The sequence below is a fragment of the Hordeum vulgare genome, chromosome 5H (genome assembly GCF_904849725.1).
Source record: "Hordeum vulgare subsp. vulgare chromosome 5H, MorexV3_pseudomolecules_assembly, whole genome shotgun sequence".
Lineage (NCBI taxonomy): Eukaryota > Viridiplantae > Streptophyta > Magnoliopsida > Poales > Poaceae > Hordeum > Hordeum vulgare.
This window is the reverse complement of record NC_058522.1, coordinates 533036668-533062755: the sequence shown is the minus strand read 5'-3', so window position 1 is coordinate 533062755 and position 26088 is coordinate 533036668. Positions and strand designations below refer to the sequence as shown.

Sequence of the window (26088 nt, the reverse complement as noted above, 5' to 3'; positions counted from 1 at the left end):
CTTACTTGACAGAATTAGAGAAGCTCAAAAGGATGATAAGTATATTGCTGAGATAAAGGAGAATATGCTAAAAGGGAAGGCAAAAGATTTCCATGAGGATGAACATGGAACCATATGGTTTGAGAAGCGTATTTGTGTACCTCAGGATGCAGATATAAGAAAGTTGATTCTTCAGGAGGTGCATGATTCACCTTATTCTATTCACCCAGGTAATACTAAGATGTATTTGGATTTGAGGGAGAGATTTTGGTGGCCTAGCCTAAAGAGGGAAATTGCTGAGTATATTGCAGTATGTGATGTGTGCCAGAGAGTTAAAGCAGAGCATCAGAAACCAGCAGGTTTGTTACAACCCTTGCCTATACCTGATTGGAAGTGGGATCAGATTGGTATGGATTCCATCACTGGATTACCCAGGACTCGATCAGGTTATGATTCTATTTGGGTAGTTGTTGATCATTTGACTAAAGTCGCTCACTTCATCCCGGTAAAGACTACCTATACGAGTGCTAAGCTAGCTAAGATTTATATGTCCAGAATTGTCTGTCTGCATGGAGTTCCAAAGAAGGTAGTGTCTGATAGAGGTACTCAGTTCACTTCTAAATTTTGGCGTCAGTTGGATGAATCATTGGGTACTAGACTGGAGTTCAGTACAGCATTCCATCCACAAATAGATGGGCAGAGTGAGAGGGTGAATCAGATATTGGAGGATATGTTGAGAGCTTGTGCTTTGGACTACGGGTCCAGTTGGGATGATAATTTACCATATGCAGAGTTCTCATATAATAACAGTATCAGGCTTGTTTGTAGATGGCACCGTTTGAGTTTCTGTATGGTAGGAAGTGCAGGACACCATTCATGTGGGATGAGGTTGGAGAGCATCAGTTCTTTGGACCAGACTTGATTAGAGATGCTGAGGAGAAAGTCAGGTTGGTTCGTGACAGGCTAAGGATAGCATAGTCCAGACAGAAGAGTTATGAAGATACAAAGCGGAAGGAGGTGACATATGAGGTAGGAGACCGTGCATACCTTAGAGTTTCACCACTTCGTGGAATTAAGAGGTTTGGAATCAAAGGTGAGTTAGCACCACGCTTTGTGGGGCCTTACAAGATCTTGGAGCGTCGAGGAGAAGTAGCTTATCAGCTGGAGTTGCCAGAAGCTTTGTCAGGAGTTCATAATGTGTTTCACGTATCCCAGCTGAAGAAGTGTCATGTCGAGATGGCAGATATTCCTTTGAGAGATACAGTGCCACTTGAGGCAATTCAGTTGGAGACTGACTTGACATATGAGGAGAAGACTGTTAAGATTCTGGTGACAGCAGAGAGAATTACACCAAGGCAATTAGGTTATGCAAAGTTGAGTGGGATCATCATACAAAAGAAGAGGCTACTTGGGAACGAGAGGAGGATCTCAAGCAGGACCACCCACACCTATTTGCTGGCCAACCCGAATCTCGAGGACGAGATTCATCTTAAGGGGGGTAGGTTTGTAACATCCCAATTTTCTTAAATTAGGAGTTAATAGATCATTCATATGCATCTCTTATTTTTATGCATTATTTGCCTTTATGAAAAATTCTATTCATTATGCAACTGCGGGCAATTTATTGGAGTGGAGATAATGTGACTTCTCCCCTGTCGAATTAAAGTTCATAATGTTTAGAATATATTTGGAGTCACCTGATTTAGTTTTGCAAATTTTAAAAAATCCAAATTATTATTTTGGAGTTGATTATTTCAATGCTCGTTGTGTCCCCTATTGCATAAAATCTATTTTCAAAAATTGCATTAGGTGGAACTAGGGTTCCATTATTATTCATTAGTGGATATTATATATACATACATATATATATTTGTATTTTAGTATATATATATATAATATTTTCTCGTATTATTTAACTAGAATATATATATATATATATATATATATTATTTTTATTTTTTCGTGGCTGTTTTTTTTAAAATGCATAGACCGAGCCAGCGAGCGTGGCCTAGCCAGCCGGGGCTTGGCTCGCTCAAGCGCTTAGTGCATAGCCAGCAAGGGTTGGCCCACCAACCGATCGCCCCAGCACGCCCAGGAACCGAGCCGCTGCCAGGAATCGTGGTTGTCCTGGAATCTTGTAGGAGCCGTCCCGTACAGAGGTCCACAACATGACCTAGCCGAATTGGTTTATTGGCCCAATCACCAAAGGTTCTGGCACCTCACGTACATGCTTGATTTGGGTCTTGTGGTCTTGTGCACCTGGACTGTAGGACGTTGAACGCATGATGCATGGTCTGGCAAGGATTGCATGCAATGAGCGAACCAGGTGAGCGACCGAGAGCCCCATAGCACCGCACGCATCCCAGCCTCTAGGGGCTGACTAGGGGACCCCACCCTCCCTCGCCAGGGACTCTTTCCCGAGCCGGAGTCGACTCTAGCGCTCGTTTCTCCTATCCCGAGCCGGACTCCCATCGACCAGGGATCTTTTTCTCGCGAGGGAAACATCCCCAGGAACCTAAGCCCCTGTCCCGATTCTTTCCGCTGCTCCGACTCTTCCTGTCGCCCGATCCGCAACAGTCCGCCCTCAACTCATCTCACCGCGCCGTCGCTGGAGCCCTGTTGCCGGAGCACACCACAGCACCCTCGTTCTTGCCGGAGCACCATCGGAGTTCGTCCGTCGTTCGTTGGAGTTCGTCCGACAGTCACAGGAGAAGCACCACCGGAGGCACCACGCCGAGTCCGTTCCGTTTTCCCTACTGTTCGTGGTGAGAACGCACGCATGAGCCGATTCATCAAACCCCGATGAACAGCTTCAGGACGAAATTTAGTCTATTTTTAACCTGTTTTTAGCTTTGTCAGATTCTCGATAAAATTTTGAAACGCGTTTATCTTTTTACTCGTAACTCCTAATCAGGAAATTCTTTTTCCTGTGATCTCGTATTGTTGAGTAGAACATGTTAGAACCAGTAGTTTTCAGTTTTACGATTTTTTTGTTAAAACAGATTTATTTTAGACCTACCGGAGGCCATATTTTGCAAACCGTTCATCCGGTTTAGTTGATTCTTTTTGCGTTGTCATCGTATCAGCATGTAGATGACTTTATACCTACTGCCATGCTATTTATGCTTTGGTTTTAAACAAGTTGTTTTATTGCCGATGATTTTATTTGGTGTTAAGTGATTGTGGTGATTGATTGGTGTGATTGTTTGCAACGTGTAGATTGTGCGGAGTGCGACGCAAACTATTGTCAGGAGTGTGACCTTCTGAACCAGAATCAAGGCAAGTTACATGTTGATCATCCTTTACCTATTATTTTTCTATGCATGTAGTATTATACCACCCTATGAAAATTATGCATGTATAGGAAGATTATTATTGCTATGCCATTGAGCTATATCCCCTCATCATTGAAGATCGTGTTAGATATATTTTGCTATGCTATGTAGACGGGGATTGGTTTCTGTATTCATTGAGTTTATGTGAGGATTACTACAAAATAAATTGAGTAGTAATTCAGGATATAATACACCTCTGGGCGGATATGGTATTGCTGGGTGGTTTCAAGAACATCATGGTTTCTACCCTCTGAATGTAAGTGGAATGCCGCCCAGGTTCAAAAAGATCAGACAAACTTAGTGACTAGTAGCTTCCGTGCGCAACCACTAGCTATATGGGCTCTAGCTTAGTTGAGTAGGTTGTGGGAACCTTGCCTGGGCAAAGCTAGCAGATGTAGATATAAATAGGTGTACCGGCTTGCCGTTGGGTGGAGGTGACTGCTTCTGAAAGACTTCGTCTCAATCTTCGGGTTGGGTCTAGTGGGTACAGTGTGCAAACCTCTGCAGAGTGTATAAACTAATCATGATTAGCCGTGTCCCCGGTTATGGACAATTTTGAGCAGCTAGGCCATTACAGTTGTTGGATGATCTTGACAGATGACACACTTAATAAAATTTGATGGGGAACTTAATAATGGTAATAGGTTGGAGTTGGAGATGCCAATTCAACCATATGGGAGTTATTGTAGCAAACAAATTAAAACTTGACTATTAGGTAGTTATGAGGATAAAATCAGCTTTCTGCAAAATAACCATCAGTCTTTCTCTTGTTATACTATGCATATACATGTAGGTCTGTTATATTACTTTTCCTGTGTAACTTGCCAATACATTCAAAGTATTGACCTATATGGCTGCAATGTATCATGTTGCAGGATATTCAGACGAGGAGTAAGGTACCGTTAGGGTCGCGAGTCTTCACTCAACATCGCCAGTGGGCTATGATGGGACTCATCGTTATTATTCTGCTACTTTTCCGGTGTTTAATAGAATAAAGCTAGCTAAGTGCTATGCAGATTGTTATATTTTATAAATTCTGGATCATACGTTGTAATAAATGATGCACTTGCTATATCTGGTTATCATCTATGCTGTGTGTGCTAGCGAGTCGATCCAGGGACTAGCACAGTAAAGCACAGAGACTCAAATCCTTCGAGGTTTGGTCGTTACAGATGGCATCAGAGCAATGCGTTGACTGTAGGTCGTGGCCCTAGAAAATGGATTAGAAAAGCCATAGGAGTGAAAATTTATTCTATAAACTTTGTCTACATCTTACTCTTTCATTAGACAACCACTCTAGTATCTTGACCAGCTTAAGTAGGAACTAGTGTTGAGACCAGCACTTATCTTGTTTTTATTTGCGCTATTAACGTGTTAGCGTATCTGATTATGCCCGCTTTGTGGCATGACGATACTAGGTTGCTTGCTTGATTGTTATTTTGCTTGTTTGTGAAACTAGGATCTTGTCGGAATTATTTGACTATATATATAGATATGTTTGATTATTGTTATGCTTGTTTGTGTTATTGCTATGATGTTTTGTTGCCTCATATATATTACCTTGATCATAATATGCATATGGGTAGAATATCTATATTCCTTTAGATCTATTCTATCTATTACTCATCTATTCTTGCCAACCAAAACCGTTAGTATGCCTATTAGAGTGAGTTCCCCAGGAGTTGAGATGATAGCAGGTGTTGGTTGTCATCAGTTAAACTTGTCTATTGGGAAGCATGAGTTCCCTACAGATTTGATCATATTGAAATCACAAGGTCTCGATATTATTTTGGGTATGGACTGGTTACAATTGTATGAAGGAGTTATCGATTGTGCTACTCGATCTATTTCTCTCAGTGCACCAGGAGGGAAGAGAATCAAATATGTATGTAAGTACCAGCATAAGAGGATGCAGGTGAACTCTCTTAAGGGGGGTAGCCTGGAAGAGGTGCGAGTTGTGAAGGATTATCCAGATGTGTTTCTGGAGGAGTTGCCAGGTATGCCACCAGATAGAGATATTGAGTTTCTCATTGATTTGATGCCTGGTACTGGACCTATTGCAAAGAGACCATACAGAATGCCTCCTCAAGAGTTGGAGGAATTGAAGAAGCAGTTGAGGGAGTTACAGGCACAAGGATCTATTCGCCCAAGTTCATCACCTTGGGAGCCCATGTTTTGTTTGTGGAGAAGAAGGATGGAACCTTGAGGATGTGTGTTGATTATCGTTCTCTGAATGAGGTAACCATTAAGAGTAAGTATCCTATGCCTATGATAAATGATCTGTTTGACCAGTTGGAGGGAGCTACTGTGTTTTCTAAGATTGATCTTTGTTCTGGTTATCATCAATTAAAGATTCGTGAGCAAGATATTCCAAAGACTGCTTTCACTACGAGGTATGGTCTGTATGAGTATACTATTATGTCATTTGGATTGACTAATGCCCCAGCATACTTCATGAATATGATGAACAAGGTGTTTATGGAGTTCTTGGATAAATTTGTGGTTGTTTTCGTTGATGATATATTGGTGTTCTCCAAGAATAAGCAAGAGCATGAAGTGCATTTGCGTTTGGTGTTGGAGAAACTGAGGGAGCACCAGTTGTATGCCAAGTTCTGTAAATGTGAGTTTTGGCTGGATGAGGTAGCATTCCTTGGCCATGTTATATCAGGTAATGGAGTTGCAGTTGATCCATCCAAGGTTACTGCTGTTACAGAGTGGGAGACACCCACGTCAGTTGGTGAGATTCACAGCTTTTTGGGCTTGGCAGGTTATTACAGAAGGTTTATTGAGAATTTCTCAAAGATTGCAAAGCCGATGACTGAATTGTTGAAGAAGGGGAATAAGTTTGTCTGGACTGATGATTGTGAAGCTAGCTTTCAAGAGTTGAAGCAGCGTTTAGTCACAACACCAGTCTTAACTCTGCCAGATATACATAAAGACTTCCAGGTATATTGTGATGCTTCTCGTCAGGGACTTGGGAGTGTTTTGATGCAGGAAGGTAAAGTTGTTTCTTATGCTTCACGTCAGCTTAAGAATCATGAGCATAATTATCCTACACATGATTTGGAGTTAGCCTCATTTGTGCATGCACTGAAAACATGGAGGCATTATCTCGTTGGTAATCATTGTGATATAATTACTGATCATAAGAGCTTGAAGTACATTTTTACTCAAAGGGAGTTGAATCTCAGACAGAGGAGATGGTTGGAGCTTATTAAGGATTATGATTTGAATGTACAGTATCATCCTGGTAAGGCTAATGTTGTTGCGGATGCATTGAGTCGGAGGAGCCATGCTAATGCAATTAATATTGATGATATGCCATCGGAGTTATGTGAGCAGTTCAGAAATCTGAGATTGGAGATGCTCCCTAGAGGCTATTTGGGTACACTTGAGGTAAGGCCTACCTTGCTTGACAGAATTAGAGAAGCTCAAAAGGATGATAAGTATATTGCTGAGATAAAGGAGAATATGCTAAAAGGGAAGGCAAAAGATTTCCATGAGGATGAACATGGAACCATATGGTTTGAGAAGCGTATTTGTGTACCTCAAGATGCAGATATAAGAAAGTTGATTCTTCAGGAGGCGCATGATTCACCTTATTCTATTCACCCAGGTAATACTAAGATGTATTTGGATTTGAGGGAGAGATTTTGGTGGCCTAGCCTAAAGTGGGAAATTGCTCAGTGTATTGCAGTATGTGATGTGTGCCAGAGAGTTAAAGCAGAGCATCAGAAACCAACAGGTTTGTTACAACCCTTGCCTATACCTGATTGGAAGTGGGATCAGATTGGTATGGATTTCATCACTGGATTACCCAGGACTCGATGAGGTTATGATTCTATTTGGGTAGTTGTTGATCGTTTGACTAAAGTCGCTCACTTCATCCCTGTAAAGACTACCTATAGCAGTGCTAAGCTAGCTAAGATTTATATGTCCAGAATTGTTTGTCTGCATGGAGTTGCAAAGAAGGTAGTGTCTGATAGAGGTACTCAGTTCACTTCTAAATTTTGTCGTCAGTTGCATGAATCATTGGGTACTAGACTGGAGTTCAGTACAACATTCCATCCACAAATAGATGGGCAGAGTGAGAGGGTGAATCAGATATTGGAGGATATGTTGAGAGCTTGTGCTTTGGACTACGGGTCCAGTTGGGATGATAATTTACCATATGCAGAGTTCTCATATAATAACAGTATCAGGCTAGTTTGTAGATGGCACCGTTTGAGTTTCTGTATGGTAGGAAGTGCAGGACACCGTTGATGTGGGATGAGGTTGGAGAGCGTCAGTTCTTTGGACCAGACTTGTTTAGAGATGCTGAGGAGAAAGTCAGGTTGGTTCGTGACTGGCTAAGGATAGCATAGTCCAGATAGAAGAGTTATGCAGATGCAAAGCGGAAGGAGGTGACATATGAGGTAGGAGACCGTGCATACCTTAGAGTTTCACCACTTCGTGGAATTAAGAGGTTTGGAATCAAAGGTAAGTTAGCACCACGCTTTGTGGGGCCTTACAAGATCTTGGAGCGTCGAGGAGAAGTAGCTTATCAGCTGGAGTTGCCAGAAGCTTTGTCAGGAGTTCATAATGTGTTTCACGTATCCCAGCTGAAGAAGTGTCATGCCGAGATGGCAGATATTCCTTTGAGAGATACAGTGCCACTTGAGGCAATTCAGTTGGAGACTGACTTGACATATGAGGAGAAGCCTGTTAAGATTCTGGAGACATCAGAGAGAATTACTCGCACCAAGGCAATCAGGTTATGCAAAGTTCAGTGGGATCATCATACACAACAAGAGGCTACTTGGGAACGAGAGGAGGATCTCAAGCAGGACCACCCACACCTATTTGCTAGCCAACCCGAATCTCAAGGACGAGATTCATCTTAAGGGGGGTAGGTTTGTAACATCCCAATTTTCCTAAATTAGGAGGTTAATAGATCATTCATATGCATCTCATATTTTTTTATGCATTATTTGCCTTTATGAAAAATTCTATTCATTATGCAACTGCGGGCAATTTATTGGAGTGGAGATAATGTGACTTCTCCCCTGTCGAATTAAAGTTCATAATGTTTAGAATATATTTGGAGTCACCTGATTTAGTTTTGCAAATTTTAAAAACTCCAAATTATTATTTTGGAGTTGATTATTTCAATGCTCGTTGTGTCCCCTATTGCATAAAATCTATTTTCAAAAATTGCATTAGGTGGAACTAGGGTTCCATTATCTTTACCTAATAATAAAGAGGCTATCGCTTCCGTCGGAAAACCCACCGAGATGATTTTACAAAAAAGCCCTTATTGTTTATGACATTAAACTCGTAGTATATATTAAATATATTTTAAATACTCATATCTTTTAAACCGTAACTTCAAATTTAACATATTATACATGGAATTTGATTAGAAAAATATGTAGAATTTAAATATGATATTGTTTTAACTGTTAAACATTTAATAAAAATACTATCTAGGGTGCAGTCTTAATAAATAAGTCATTATTCGTCTTTCTTTCATACGGGTACTCATCCGGGTTGGGGATGAACACGTCAACAAAATCAGGATTAAAGATGAAACTGAAGGTCACTTGACTGATTCTTTGCACTTATTAAATCTACATGCAAGCCGTGTTAAATGGAAGACCTGTGAAATTTTGAACTGCATTTTTGTAGGATAAGACCATCTTTATTTGTATCGTAAATATAAATTCTTAAATTATAGACATTTTTTATAAATTAAGAGTGTGTGTCGTGTGGTATTTTTTTCCCGTTGCAACGCGTGGGCCCTTTTGCTATAATAATAAAGCGGCTATTGCTTCCGTCGGAAAACCCACCGTGGCAATTTTATAAAAAAAACCCTGTAGTTTTTGTTATTTAACCCGCGCTCCATCATTTATTTGCAACGCAAACGGAAAAAACGATTCGCTGCAAAAATTATACCCGTACGCATCGCCTCCTCCCGTCGACCCTGGGCCACCATGGCCTGTGCCCAGGCCGCCGCCACATCACTCGCCGCGCCGGCCGACCTCAACCGCCACCGCTGCCGATCTCAACCCACCCGCCTCCACGGCCGTACCTCCCCCGCTCACTTCCCGCGTTGCGGCGCTCGAGCGCATCGTGTCGACCCTGGTCCACCCTGGCCTGTGCCCAGGCCGCTGCCACACCACTCGCTGCAGCGGCCGACCTCAACCACCACTGCTGTAGATCTCAACCCACCCGCCTCCGCGACCGTACCTCTGCCCGCTTGCTGCCCCCGTTTCGGCGCTCGAGCACAGCTTCTGGATCAAATCAACGCGACAGCTATAGTGACTGGGGATGATGCGTGTGGTCGATGCAGAACGGCGGCGGCGCGCGGATAAGGTGCGGTGGAGCGAAGTACTTGCAGGTGGAGGCGGGCCTCCATGGCTCACACGGGGAACTCCGAGGTTATGGCGCGGCAACGACGACTCCTTATGGCCAGATAGAGGCGCCTAACCCTTGCCCCCTCATCGTATCCCCTCCTCCGGCAGGAACTCATCATCTGGTGAGATCCCCTCCCCGTGCCTCCAACCGTGTGCCAAGCACCGGTAAGAAATTTTGTTTTGTGGGGATTTGTTTGGTGATGAATGAATGTATTGAATGTAAGATTGCATTATTGTAGAGACAAAGAATGGAACACCACCTTCAGTTTGTCATCTGATCCCACATTCTCTACCCCATGAGTGAAATAAGATAACAGTCCATTGATCAATTCACGTAGCCTCTTTGTTTTGCTTTGCTTGTCCCGCTCAATTTCTCATCATGGTGGAATTAACAATGGACGGGTTGATTTCTCACTAAAATATGATAGGACTGACTATATTAGTTAGTTAGCTTATTATTTTAATAAATAAAAATGATTATAAAAATATTAAAAGTGTGTGCTATTTTTTTTTCTTCCGTTGCAACGCACGGGCCCTTTTGCTAGTTATTTATTAGTTGATATTATACATACATACATACATATATATATATTTGTATTTTAGTATATATATATAATATTTTCTGGTATTATTTAACTAGAATATATATATATATATTATTTTTATTTTTTCGTGGCTGTTTGTTTATTATTATTTTTTAAGAGTGCATAGACCGAGCCAGCTGGCGTGGCCTAGCCAGCCGAGGCTTGGCTCGCTCAAGCACTCAGCGCATAGCCAACAAGGGCTGGCCCACCAACCGATCGCCCCAGCACGCCCAGCAACCGAGCCGCTGCCAGGAATCGTGGCTGTCCTAGAATCTTGTAGGAGTCGTCCCGTACAGAGGTCCACAACATGACCTAGCCGAATTGGTTTATTGGCCCAATCACCAAAGGTTCTGGCACCTCACGTACATGCTTGATTTGGGTCTTGTGGTCTTGTGCACCTGGACTGTAGGACGTTGAACGCATGATGCATGGTCTGGCAAGGATTGCATGCAATGAGCGAACCAGGTGAGCGACCGAGAGCCCCATAGCACCGCACGCATCCCAGCCTTTAGGGGCTGACCAGGGGACCCCACCCTGCCTCGCCAGGGACTCTTTCCCGAGCCAGAGTCGACTCTAGCGCTCGTTTCTCCTGTCCCGAGCCGGACTCCCATCGACCAGGGATCTTTTTCTCGCGAGGGAAACATCCCCAGGAACCGAAGCCCCTGTCCTGATTCTTTCCGCTGCTCCGACTCTTCCTGTCGCCCGATCCGCAACATTCCGCCCTCAACTCATCTCACCGCGCCGTCGCTGGAGCCCTGTTGCCGGAGCACACCGCAGCACCCTCGTTCTTGCCGGAGCACCATCGGAGTTCGTCCGTCGTTCGTTGGAGTTCGTCCGACAGTCACAGGAGAAGCACCACCGGAGGCACCACGCCGAGTCCATTCCGTTTTCCCTACTGTTCGTGGTGAGAACGCACGCACGAGCCGATTCATCAAACCCCGATGAACAGCTTCAGGACGAAATTTAGTCTATTTTTAACCTGTTTTTAGCTTTGTCAGATTCTCGATAAAATTTTGAAACACGTTTATCTTTTTACTCGTAACTCCGAATCAGGAAATTCTTTTTCCTGTGATCTCGTATTGTTGAGTAGAACATGTTAGAACCAGTAGTTTTCAGTTTTACGAAAAAAATAATTGTTAAAACAGATATATTTTAGACCTACCGGAGGCCATATTTTGCAAACCGTACATCCGGTTTAGTTGATTCTTTTTGCGTTGTCATCGTATCAGCATGTAGATGACTTTATTCCTGCTGCCATGCTATTTATGCTTTGGTTTTAAACACTTTGTTTTATTGTCGATGATTTTATTTGGTGTTAAGTGATTGTGGTGATTGATTGGTGTGATTGTTTGCAACGTGTAGATTGTGCAGAGTGTGACGCAAACTATTGTCAGGAGTGTGACCTTCTGAACCAGAATCAAGGCAAGTTACATGTTGATCATCCTTTACCTATTATTTTTCTATGCATGTAGTATTATACCACCCTATGAAAATTATGCATGTATAGGAAGATTATTATTGCTATGCTATTGAGCTATATCCCCTCGTCATTGAAGATCGTGTTAGATATATTTTGCTATGCTATGTAGACGGGCATTGGTTTCTGTATTCATTGAGTTTATGTGAGGATTACTACAAAATAAATTGAGTAGTAATTCAGGATATAATACACCTCTGGGCGGATATGGTATTGCTGGGTGGTTTCAAGAACATCATGGTTTCTATCCTCTGAATGTAAGTGGAATGCCGCCCAGGTTCAAAAAGATCAGACAAACTTAGTGACTAGTAGCTTCCGTGCGCAACCACTAGCTATATGGGATCTAGCTTAGTTGAGTAGGTTGTGGGAACCTTGCCTGGGCAAAGCTAGCAGATGTAGATATAAATAGGTGTACCGGCTTGCCGTTGGGTGGAGGTGACTGCTTCTGAAAGACTTCGTCTCAATCTTCGGGTTGGGTCTAGTGGGTACAGTGTGCAAACCTCTGCAGAGTGTATAAACTAATCATGATTAGCCGTGTCCCCGGTTATGGACAATTTTGAGCAGCTAGGCCATTACAGTTGTTGGATGATCTTGACAGATGACACACTTAATAAAATTTGATGGAGAACTTAATAATGGTAATAGGTTGGAGTTGGAGATGCCAATTCAACCATATGGGAGTTATTGTAGCAAACAAATTAAAACTTGACTATTAGGTAGTTATGAGGATAAAATCAGCTTTCTGCAAAATAACCATCAGCCTTTCTCTTGTTATACTATGCATATACATGTAGGTCTGTTATATTACTTTTCCTGTGTAACTTGCCAATACATTCAAAGTATTGACCTATATGGCTGCAACGTATCATGTTGCAGGATATTCAGACGAGGAGTAAGGTACCGTTAGGGTCGCGAGTCTTCACTCAACATCGCCAGTGGGCTATGATGGGACTCATCGTTATTATTCTGCTACTTTTCCGCTGTTTAATAGAATAAAGCTAGCTAAGTGCTATGCAGATTGTTATATTTTATAAATTCTGGATCATACGTTGTAATAAATGATGCACTTGCTATATCTGGTTTTCATCTATGCTGTGTGTGCTAGCGAGTCAATCCAGGGACTAGCACAGTAAAGCACAGAGACTCAAATCCTTCGAGGTTTGGTCGTTACATCATATATCGTCATTATTGCCTTTCACTTGCACGACCGAAAGACGTGAACAATAATAAGAGTGTTCGTGCATTGGACTAAGCTGGAATCTGCAAACAAACAGAAAGCAGAAGACAAAGTAATATGGCTCTTTGACAGATAAACAGATATGCATGCGAGGGCCACTAAACATTGTAACCATGGTCTTCTACCTTGACCCAAAGAAAAAGAAAACTATTTACACGGGAAAGCTCCCAATAAGCAAAAGAAGAAAGGGAAATCTTTTTGGGTTTTATTTTTATAAACAAACACACGAGAAGAAAGCGAGAAAAAGAAATAATATAGCATGGATGATACAGTGGCAAAGTGTGAACACCCACTATCAAAGTGAAAGCAGGAATATAAAGTCGGTGAGAAACACGTACTCCCCCAAGCTTAGGCTTTTGGCCTAAGTTGGTCCACTCCCATGGCTGGTCCGGGCGATATCCAAAATCATAATGGGGGTTGTACGGGAGCGCGGCAGCTACCGCATGAATAGCTGCCTCACGGAGGCGAGCAGCCTTTGCCTGCCTCTCATACTCCTCTGCCACTCCTCTGGTTATGTAATATCTCCGTTTTACTTGAAAGTCAAATAAGGCAGGAGCACGAAGGGTAATATGGAAAACATGTTGTTGGTTAAATATTAACCGGTATAGGAGGGATCCATTATCCCTCTCAAGGAACTGATAACGTATCAGCGCGGCGCGATCAAGGAAAGCTGTATGGAGCGGGGGATCTCCTTCGCGGATGGGTACTTCAAGAAAATTTGCTATGTGAGTGGCATAGATCCCACCAAAGAAATCCCCTTCATTAGCATTATTATTTAGCCTCCTCGCGATTATAGCTCCCATGTTGAAACTTGTATCACCCGTTACTGAGCTCTTAAGAATACTAAGGTTAGGTGCGCAGAGGTGACAATGCTCAATCTTGCCGTTAATGCATCTACCTATGAAGAGGGCAAAGTAATGCAAGGTAGGAAAATGAATGCTCCCCATGGTAGCCTGCGTAATATCTCTAGTTTCTCCGACAGTTATACTAGAGATAAAATCTCTAACCGAAGACTTAGGAGGATCATTGAGACTACTCCAATCAGGTATCTTGCAAATTCTACTGAAATCCTCTAAATACATGGTATACCATTTGTCATACAGATCAAACAGTATGGATGTGTCACGACCAGCTGAAAATTTGAATCTACGAACAAAAGAGGCAGTGAGAGTAGTATACTGTTCACATTTATCGGAGATGAATTCTTCGAGCCCGGCGTTGTGAACAAATGTATCAAACTCGTCTTTGAAACCTGCATCAATCATGAATTCATCAGAAGACCATTCACATGGTTGTACCTGTGCGTTCCTCGGTTGGTAAGGATCGGGCTCCCGAATCGCAAGATGGGGACCTCTTTTGCTCGAGGAACCACCATGATAGTTTCTCCTGAACATCTTCCTTTTCTGAAATTTTTAGTGACTCAAAGGAAAAGTGAACAAGGCTCAACAAAACTCATAGCAATTACTCCAACAAGTGCCTAGATGACGTATCATGCATCAAAACTACTTGGGACCAGCTAAAATTAGCATGCAAAGCTCAAGAACAGGGTCACCAAGGCAGCAAAAATATGCGACGAATAAGGCACTAGAGAAAAAACTAATTGGACCAATGAAGGAGTCACATACCAAGGAGAAATTTCTCCAAAACAGTTTGGTGAATGGGGCTTTGCACAAGGAGATCGAAAATCGCAGCAAGAAGAGCAAGAACACGGGTTTGAGCTGCGGAATGATTTTTTTCTGGAGGTAGGAGAAGGAGATGGGAGCTGGAATAAGTGGAGGGGGCCACGTGGGCCCCACAAGCCTGGTAGGTGCGGCCAGGGGTGTGCCCGCGCCTCCTGGGCTTGTGGCCCACTGGTGCATCCCCGTGACTAGCTCTTTGTCTCAGAATTTTTCAAAAATTCTAGAAAAAATCATACTTGATTTTCAGGGCATTTGAAGAACTTTTATTTTTGGGACACTTTTCTAAGGGACGCAAAAAGCAGAAAACGGGAAAAACTAAACCTAAATCTATCATTTTTCTTCTAAACGATCGAAGGTAAAAGTTCGGAACACAGGTTTGTGACTCTTAGATTCATCCATCTCATGGTCATCAGAAGAAATCTGTCAATGAGGTTGATCAAGTCTCCTTGACAAACTTTTTTCGATTCGCATAAAACCGGAGACTTTTCGAATAGTCACTAGGTTACCTCAATGGGGATGTGCATATCCCTGATAAGCAAATCATACTTCATCTTAATAGTAGGTATAGGGCATTCAAAGCTCCCAATAAGAATTGATGAAGTTTTTTCAATAGCATTGATGCAATGTACTCGATATTGTTTCTTTGGAAAGTGCACCGTATGCTCATTACCATTAACATGGAAAGTGACATTGCCTTTGTTGCAATCAATAACAACCCCTACAGTGTTTAAAAAGGGTCTTCCAAGGATGACCGCCATGGCATCATCCTCGGGAATATCCAGAATAACAAAGTAAGTTAAGATAGTAAAGTTAGCAACCACAACAGGCACATCCTCGCAAATGCCGATAGGGAAAGCAGTTGATTTGTCGACCATTTTCAAGGAGATTTCAGTGGGTGTCAACTTATCCAATTCAAGTCTACAGTAAAGAGAGAGAGGCATAACACTAACACCAGCTCGAAGATTGCATAAAGCAGTTCTAACGTGGTTGCCTTTAATGGAGCAAGGTACAGTGAGCACTCCGGGATCACCTAGTTTCTTAGGAGTTCCACCCTTGAAGGTGTAATTAGCAAGCATGGTGGAAATCTCAACCTCAGGTATCCTCCTTTTATTAGTCACAATATCCTGCATGTACTTAGTATAAGGAGACATTTTGAGCATATCTGTCAAACGCATTTGCAAAAAGACAGGTCTAATCATTTCAACAAAGCGCTCAAAGTCTTCATCATCCTTTTTCTTGGATGGTTTGGGAGGAAAGGGCATGGGTTTCTGAACCCATGGTTCTCTTTCTTTACCATGCTTCCTAGCAATGAAGGCATTCTTATCATATCTCCTATTCTTAGGTTGTGGGTTATCAAGAACCCTGGTTATCAACAGGTTCAATCTCCACATCCTTATCATTGCTAGGTTGAGCATCATCATGAACACCACTATCGATATTATCACTAGGCTCATGTTCATCACCAGATTGTGTTTCAGCATCAGAAACAGAGATATCATTTGGATTCTCAGGTGCAACAGCAGCAGGTTTGCTAGCATGCAAGTTCCTATCATCTTTCTTTTTCTTCCTATTACTAGGACGACTAGGTGCATCAGTGCTAACTCCTTGAGAATCTTGTTCAATTTTCTTAGGATGGCCCTCAGGATACAAAGGTTCCTGGGTCATTCTACCGCCTCTAGTGACGACTCTAACAGAATTGTCATTCAACTCATTGAGCAAGTCATTTTGAGCCTTAAGTACTTGTTCTACTTGAGTGGTGACCGTGGAGGCATGTTTACTCAAAAGCTTAAGGTCATTGACATTTCTATCCACACACGCACTTAAATGACTCAACATACGAGCATTATGTTCCAATTGTCTGCTAACGTAGTCATTGAAACTTTGTTGTTTGGCAATAAAGTTATCAAATTCATCTAAGCATAAGCTAGCAGGTTTATCAAAAGGAATATCACTCTCATTGAATCTACAAAGAGAATTTACCTCTACTACCTGTGTCAGGTTATCAAGACCATGGATTTCTTCGATAGGTGGTAGATTCTTAACATCTTTAGATTTAATACCTTTCTCTTGCATAGATTTCTTGGCTTCTTGCATATCTTCAGGACTGAGGAATAGAATACCTCTTGTCTTCGGAGTTGGCTTCGGAGGTGATTCCGGAATAGTCCAAGCATTCTCATTGCACAAGATATTATTCAATAGAATCTCAGCTTGTTCCACAGTTCGTTCCCTGAAAACACAACCAGCACAACTATCTAGGTGGTCCCTAGAAGCATCGGTCAGTCCATTATAGAAGATATCAAGTATTTCATTCTTCTCAAGAGGGTGACCAGGTAAAGCATTCAGTAACTGGACAAGCCTCCCCCAAGCTTGTGGGAGACTCTCTTCTTCAGCTTGCACAAAGTTATATATTTCCTTCAAGGCAACTTGTTTCTTATGGGTTGGAAAATATTTTTCAGAGAAGTAGTAGATCATATCCTGGGGACTACGCACACAACCAGGAGCAAGAGAAGTGAACCAAGTCTTAGCATCATCCTTTAGTGAGAAAGGAAACAGCTTAAGGATATAGTAGTGGCGGATCTTTTCCTCACTCGTGAATAGGGTGGCTATATCGTGCAACTTAGTAAGATGTGCTACAACCGTTTTAGACTCATAACCATGAAAAGGATCAGATTCGAACAAAGTGATTAACTTAGGATCGACGGGGAATTCATAATCATTATCGGTCACAAAGATAGGCGAGGTAGCAAACTTAGGATCGTATTTCATTCTAGCGTTCAGAGATTTTTCTTTCCACCTACGTAGTAATTTCTCAAGATCATAGCTATCCTTACAAGCAAGAAAGTCCTCAGCTATCTCTCCCTCCATAACATAACCCTCAGGTATATCAGGCAATTCATATCTTGGAGAGCTAGTTCTAACAAGTGAAACAACAGGTTCTACTTCAATAATTTCAGCAGTTTCAAAAGTATCATCACATTCAGCAGCTACTCTAGCAATTTGTGCATCAAGGAATGCACCTAGTGGCAAAGCAGTATCAAGCAAAGCATCATCACAAGCATCATGGATAGCAGAAGTAGCATCATCAAGCACAGGCGACACGTCAAAATTTCTAGCAGGAGGTGGTGTCGCAAACTTACTCATAACTAAAGGTGAATCAAGTGCAGAGCTAGATGGCAGTTCCTTACCTGTCCTCGTAGTTGAGGGCAAGACTTTAGTTTTTGGATCTTTCGGATTCCTCATAGTGATCAACATATGTAAATCCCAGGTGACTCAGAGAATAGAGCTATGCCTCCCAGGCAACGGCGCGAGAAAATAGTCTTGATAACCCACAAGTATAGGGGATCGCAATAGTTTTCGAGGGTAGAGTATTCAACCCAAATTTTTTGGTTCGACACAAGGGGAAGCAAAAGAATATTCTCGAGTATTAGCAGTTGAGTTATCAATTCAACCACACCTGAAAGACTTAGTATCTGCAGCAAAGTTTCAGTAGCAAAATAGTGTGATAGCAACGGTAGCAACGGTAAACATAGCAGCAGTGACAACAACAGTTGTAACAGTAGCAGCAGTAACAGCAGTAGCGGCAAAGTAACGTGGCAAGGACCAGTAGGAAAAACTCGTAGGCATTGGATCGGTGATGGATAATTATGCCGTATGACATTCATCATGCAACAATTATAACATGGAGAGATATGTAACTAGCTCCAGTTCGTCAATGTAATGTAGGCATGTATTCTGTATATAGTCATACGTGCTTATGGAAAAGAACTTGCATGACATCTATTGTCCATCCCTCCCGTGGCAGCGGGGTCCTAATGGAAACTAAGGGATATTAAGGTTCTCCTTTTAATAGAGAACCGGAACAAAGCATTAGCACTTAGTGAATACATGAACTCCTCATACTATGGTCATCTCCGGGAGTGGTAACGGCTATTGTCACTCCGGGGTTGCCGGGTCATAACACATAGTAGGTGACTACAACTTGCAAGATAGGATCAAGAACACACATATATTGACGAGAACATAATAGGTTCAGATCTGAAATCATGGCACTCGGGCCCTAGTGACAAGCATTAAGCATAGCCAAGTAGTAGCAACACCAATCTCAGAACATAGTGGATACTAGGGATCAATCCCCATCAAAACTAACTCGACTACATGATAGATCTCATCCAACCCATCACCGTCCAGCAAGCCTACGATGAGATTACTCACGAACAATGAAGAGCATCATGGAATTGGCGATGAAGTAAGGTTGGTGATGACGATGGCGACGATCTCCCCTCTCCGGAGCCCAGAACGGACTCCAGATCTGCCCTCTAGAGGAAGAACAGGTGGTGGCGCTGCCTCCGTATCGTAAAACGCAATGAACTCTTCTCCTTGATTTTTTTCTGGACGGAAGGGACTAAATAGAGCTGGAATTGGAGGCAGCGGAGCCCCGAGGGCCCCACAAGCCTGCTAGGCGCGGCTAGGGGGGCCCGCGCCTCCTCGGCTTGTGGGCTCCTCGCTCCACGTCTCTGGCTGATTCTTGCGCCAGTATTTTTTAGATATTCCACAAAAATTCTCGTAAATTTCCAGTTCATTCTGATAACTTTTATGTCTGCGAAAAAACAACACCTTGGCAATTTTGCTGAAAACAGCGTTAGTCCGGGTTCGTTCCATTGAAATCATGTAAATTAGAGTCCAAAACAAGGGCAAAAGAGTTTGGAAAAGTAGATACAATGGAGACGTATCAGATACCAGTGGCCCCTGGTAGTCATGTCACTTGGTCCGGGGGCATGGGTGTTTTTGTCTGGGACTGGAGGGGTTAGCTCCGTGCTACTGCAACAAAAGACCTTCCAATGGTGCCATAAATAAGTGTGTTGATAGGATACTCTTCTTGTCTTGATACTCCTCAGCAACGCCACCAGGAATCCTTCTGATACTGCTACGCCTTTAGGGACTTCCTTGGCAAATATGCACAGGATTCCCCCGTGGCCTTGGAGCCTTGCATTGGTGTTCCCTCGAAGCGGAAAGAGTGATGTAGCACAGCGGCGGTAAGTATTTCCCTCAGTTTTGAGAACCAAGGTATCGATCCAGAGGGAGGATCGTGTCTTAAGATCTTAAGATCTTCATCTTTATTGGATGACTCACCACTAGCTTTAGGAACAAAAGCAGACTTGACGGTCTTTTTGAGAGTGAGATTTGGAGTATTTTGCACAGCGGCAAAAGCGGAACCCAAGTTGGTTATGACATCTTCTAGTTTGCCAATTCTAGAGGAATCATTAAATATAGGTTCCTTCTCCCTTAAATTTTTCAAAACCATTCCCACTTTGGATCCGTACTGAGTAATTTGATTGTGGATCTTTCTATCCAAACCCTCAATAAGTTCAATTGTGGCAATTTTGTTTTCAATAGCGTCAAGCCTTTGCATCACGTGTTCCAAGGTCAAGGTAGTTCCATTAACCATGAGCGGCGGTGAGCCTACAAAATTCAGGATAGCTCCATAGGAGTCAACAGTATGGCTCCCTAGAAAACTCCCGCCTACGATGGTATCAAGAATATATCTATTCCAAGGAGAGATTCAAACATAAAAACTGCGAAGAAGAACGGTAGTGGATTGCTTACGAGTAGATCTACTTTGAGCATTGCAAATCCTGTACCAAGCGTCCTTTAAACTTTCTTCCTCAATCTGCTTGAAATTGAGAACTTCGTTCTCACGGGTATTGTCTGGAGTGGTGGGTCTAGCCATTGATGGACTATCCCACACACAAACGAGCAGGAAGTAAGTGAGTGAAACGGGCAAAAGAGAACGGCAAAAAGGCAAAAGAAAACAGCAAGGGAGAAAGGCAAAACAAAACGGCAAATGTGAAGTGGGGGAGAGGAAAACGAGAGGCAACTGGCAAAAAAAGGTAAATGCAAGAGATAAGTTTGTGACACCTACTTGGATAGATCTTGACTTGATCTCTCCTCGGCAAGCGATCCTCCTCCCGAGAAACGGCGCCAGAAATACTTCTGCTACTGCAACAAAAGACCTTCCAACGGTGCCAGAAATAAGCGTGTTAACTGGAGACTATTCTTGTCTTGATACTGCTCAGCAACAGCGCAAGGAATCCTTCTGCTACGCCTACGCCTTTAGGGACTTCCATGGAAAATATGCAAAGGATTCCCCTGTGGCCTTGGAGCCTTGCGTTGGTGTTCCCTTGAAGCGGAAAGAGTGATGTAGCACAGCGGCGGTAAGTATTTCCCTCAGTTTTCAGAACCAAGGTATCGATCCAAATGGAGGATCGCGTCAAGTCACAAGTACCTGCACAAACACAAAGAGCTTGCACCCAACGCTATGAAGGGGTTGTCAATCCCTTATATATTGTTTGCAAAGTGAGAAATGAAAGCAAAAACTAAACAAAGCAAAGTAAAAGTGAAAGTGGAGACGATAGTTGTGAATAGACCCCGGGGCCGTAGTGTTCACTAGTGGCTTCTCTCATGAAAGCAAGTAGACGGTGGGTGAATGAATTACTGTCGAGCAATTGATAGAACTGCGCAAAGTCGTGACGTTATCTATGGCAATGATTATATCTATAGGCATCACGTCCAAAACAAGTAGACCGATACTTTCTGCATCTACTACTATTACTCCACACGTCGACCGCTATCCAGCATGCATCTAGTGTATTAAGTTCATAAGAACAGAGTAATGCCTTAAGCAAGATGACATGATGTAGATGGACAATCTCATATCTACGATAAAAACCCATCTTGTTACGCTTGATGGCAACAAGACGATGCATGCCTTGCTGCCCCTTCTGTCACTGGGAAAGGTCACCACACAGTATGAACCCAAAACCAAGCACTTCTCCCATTGGAAGAATCATAGATCTAGTTGGCCAAACAAAACCCAAGACTCGGAGAGACTTACAAGGATATCAAATCATGCATATAAGAAATCAGCAAAGAATCAAATATAATTCATAGATAATCTGATCACAAATCCACAATTCATCGGATCTCGACAAACACACCGCCAAAGAGGATTACATCGGATAGATCTCCATCAAGATCATGGATAACTTTGTATTGAAGATCCAAGAGAGAGAAGAAGCCATCTAGCTACTAACTACGGACCAGTAGGTCTGAAGTGGACTACTCACGAGTCATTGGAGAGGCGATGATGTTGATGTAGAAGCTCTCCAACTCCAAAGTCCCTCCGGCAGGGCACCAGGAAGGGTCTCTAGATGAGATCTTGCGGAAACGGAAGCTTGCGGTGGCGGAAAAGTGTTTTTGTGGATGCCCTGATTTTTTCTGGATTTTAGGGAATATATAGGCGAAAGAGCTAGGGCAGGGGAGCTCCACGGGGGCCACAAGCCTAGTAGCCGCCAGCCCCCCTCGTGGTGGCTACAGGGCTTATGGGCCCCCTGTGGCGCTCCTGCCTTGGCCCTCAAGTCCCCCGATCTTCTTCTAATCTGGAAAAATTTATTTCGGGGATTTTATTCCGTTTGGACTCCGTTCCAAAATCAGATCTGAAAAGAGTCAAAAACACAGAAAAAACAGGAACTGGCACTTGGCACTGAATTAATAAGTTAGTCCAAAAAAGATATAAAAGGTACATAAAACATCCAAAGTTGACAAGATAACAGCATGAAACCATAAAAAATTATAGATATGTTTGAGACGTATCACTCCACCGTGTGCGCGCGATATAAATGTTGTGATCCTAGTGCCAGTGGAGATTGTAGTCTTCCCCCACTCAGAGTTATACTTGGCGGGTGTTGTGTGTGACCCCAGGCATCGGAAGTAGGAACCGGTGTCTACAGGTTAGGTGTGTTTTCAACTCAAATACCTTAATCGAAATTAGTCAACAACTCCGGGTTGCTAAACCAATCAATTACTCATGGGTACAGAGTACACCCTTTGTAGAGTTTTACATCTATTCAGATAGCGGTACCCGCGGTTAAGGACTGCAGTCTAGGATAAGTCAAGTGTCGGTCTTCGAAGGAAGTTAACAAAATCGGAAGTTAACTTAGCCATGAGAACAGTATGAAATATGGTGGATGATCATGACTATTATTTTACTATAGGCAAACCTTTATGATTACGTATATGGAATATCCCTGGGATGGTTCTACCTCCTGGATATTCATTATATTTACTTCATATAAGCCCTTTACGTGGTGTCGCCCAGACGCCCGACTGTGGCATGCTTGTTATTACATCATATAAGCCCTTTACGTGGTGTCGCCTAGACGCCTGACTATGGCATGCTTGCCATTACTTCATATAAACCATTTACGTCGTGTTGCCCAGACGCCCGACTGTGGCATGTTTGTTACCATTTCTTATAAGCCCTTTATGTGGTGTCACTCATACGCCCGATTAAGGCATGTCATATATCTTACCTGTCAAACTTTCCTCTCATTGATTGCTTATTAAATTCTCACCATGGTCATATTACACGGTTACGAGTACTTGAGAATTTAAGTTATGATTGATGGAATATCGTTGGATCATTGCAAGTGCATATTAACCACCTGCTATTTTATGTCTCCTTTCATGATGCTTGCGAGTACATTCAAAGTACTCAGTGGCTTGTCCCTGGCTATTTTCTTGGCGAGATTGCATGCTTGTAGAGGAGGATCCTGACGATAACCGCGGAACCTAGGTATCAAAGACAGCAGGTGCGTGAGATAGGAATTACTGAGGTCAACTGTTCCTATGGGAAATGGAGTCCCATAGACGCTGGAGATTCTCGTACCGCTTCCGCCATCAACCAATAGAAATATTTTGATGTACTCCATAGACCACCTTGGTCTTGTACCTCAAATTTGTAATTTGCTTGGACATTTGTATAAAGGAATCGTTTACCAGCTAACAGTATTCGTCGGGCTGGTATACACAAGGCCCATATTGAAGGGAAGTTAAAATCCTTGAAAAAACGGTCCTAACACGCGTTCCCCTCCCGTGCTTTGACCGAGCCCAACTCTCGAGAAACTGTCGATTCGGGTGTTGCTATCACACCTAGCTCGGAGATGCTTTAAACTCCGTGTGATGCAGGCGAACACTGCATGGTAACAACCATACATATCGAATTCTTCTTGCGCTAGTGTGGTTGATCCTAATGCATCCTACCAAACATACCCATAGTGATTACCATGTGGGTCTCGATCGTCAATTACACGTGACAATGTTACCTTACCATTTTTCTTTCCAGTGTTTCTCCCCCGACCTAGATAGGTAGATTGGCTTGGCCAGATATGAAATTTCCCGACCGCTAGGTGTACGTATGCACCTCCTTCCCATCACACAACTACTTGTTAACTAGTGTTTTTGTCTCACAAACGTATGTACTATCTCCGTCCCGATTTATTAGACCCCTTCTTAGTTTTGGTAAAGTTTGACCCATTTTTTTAGTAATGAAATGCAAACTATATGCCACAAAAATTATACTATGAAAAACCTCTTTCAAATACAAATTCAATAATATACTTTTGCATCATATAATTTTTATTCCATTAGTTTTACATATGGACAAATCTTGACACAAAATACAAAGTGATCCAATAAACCCAAACACGGGGTAATCCATTGGAGAAGTTATGTCCTAACACACATTTAATGCATATTGTATAGCTTAAGATATAGTGCATTGGAAGTGCTCTTTAATCTAGATATAGCTCTTAGTGCTAAAACGAAGAGAAATAATTATTTTTATCACAAAACACATTAAATGAGATATAAGCCATTGTAGAACTTGTATCTAAGCGTATATTTAATATATATGATATACTTTAAGATATGATGCATTATAAGGTGTACCTAAGTGTATCTTAAATTTATATGATATACCTTATGATATTATGCGCATTTATTGACCTTTCATATATCTCTTTCTAGAAGGCTATATATATGGCGCATCATTCCATATACTTTTGACTTTATACGTTGACACTTTGGATTTCATTGGGAACCCCCTATTGGTATTGGTAACGTTATCTTATGGATGCACTTTATATGTCATTTGTAAGAAGTTTTGAGATGTCACGCCATTCCAAATCATTTTGTCATTATTTTGAAAGGCTTGATAGACCCTTTATCTCTCAGTGTAGTGTGCAATTTCGGAATGGACGGAAGGTCTGCTACTGCTTGTGTTCTGGTCATGCTTGTGCTGTTAGGAAGCACCACATCTGCAGGTGTGTTCTCTCTTTTGTTGTTCTAATGTAGATTTCTTGGGCGCATAACTTATTTCAAAGGAAGAACCATGAGAAATCTTCATAAGATTTCAAGATTGTATTTCCAAGAGTTTTCTCTTATATGACATTGATGCACATGTGCCTGTCGTTGAGGCTTTTGGCATTTTAACACTTTTTTGTAGTGATGTATAAAATATTGTCGTTACAATCAATATCTCACTCTTATGGTATAATTTTTATTTTGCTTTTGGTATGCAGATAGTTGTTTCATTGATCGTTTTGTGCTACCGTTTTGCAACGACAATACATGCAAGTTTGAATGTTGGCTTGAGTGGACTGGCGAGTTGATCCACCAGCATTGGTGTGATGGGAAGGTCTTTGGCAAGTGCAACTGCAAGATTTGTTTATAGAACTTAGTGGATATGCTAAGTTCACTTCATGTTATCAATAAAGAATTCACTCGGTTCAAAAAATCATTGTTTTGTGCCTTTGAATCACTTATTTATGCTTCAGACTGTATGCTTGAGAGAGCGGTATGGTGTACGCAATCTTCTCGTCTCATGGACACACTACTTAAAGGAGGATATCATATAGTATGAACAAATATACTGAACAAAATAGCTTTCAAACACACACTATCATCTCTCATGTGGGAAGAGGAGATGGGTGTCCAATTGTGACCCACACATGTATGTTATACCAAGTCATGCCATTTGTCTATAAATCCATTCAATCATAAAGTGTCAAGCATTTGTGTACTACAACATTAGGGTTAAGAGATCATCATGCCATCCTACTTGCGGTATCGCTCATGCCACCCCACTCCTAGCGACCTAGCAAACATCTGAGGAGGATCTCCATTCTAGAATGTTGGCATGTCAGTTCATGTAGAATAACCAAGCTGTCACAAAAATTAGCCACAAGGAGAACATCATAAAAATGGATAGAATCCCTAGGCGCACGCGTCATTTATGGAAACAGACCCCATCCGACGTGTAGGGTCTACTTACAAGGGAAACGATCCCCACCCCAGAACACGTGAGTCGACCCCTATCAAGATCTTATTGACACAAAAAAGCAAAGAAAAATTCTTTGTGGCCGTGTTTTCACCCCACTCACTGCTTGCAAAATCTTCTAGTTCATGATGAGGTCATCTGTGGGCCTACCCTATGGTGGATAGAAAAAAATCGATGGGGGAGGTTTGACTCGAATGGATGTGACTTTACCAACTAACCATGGTGT

At 42.3% G+C, this 26088-nt stretch overlaps 1 long non-coding RNA gene across 3 annotated transcripts; it reads left to right on the top strand.

Annotated features, from left to right (window-relative positions):
* The first annotated feature begins 24558 nt into the window (after positions 1-24558).
* On the top strand, positions 24559-25423 carry LOC123399414. 3 transcript variants are annotated; one of them, XR_006610371.1, is made up of 3 exons: positions 24559-24639; positions 24763-24846; positions 25105-25423. It is a non-coding gene; the product is annotated as an uncharacterized LOC123399414 (long non-coding RNA). The 3 variants fall into 3 exon arrangements; XR_006610370.1 differs by having other exon boundaries at positions 24600-24639; positions 24758-24846; XR_006610369.1 differs by having other exon boundaries at positions 24605-24633; positions 24758-24846.
* The last annotated feature ends 665 nt before the right edge of the window (positions 25424-26088 follow it).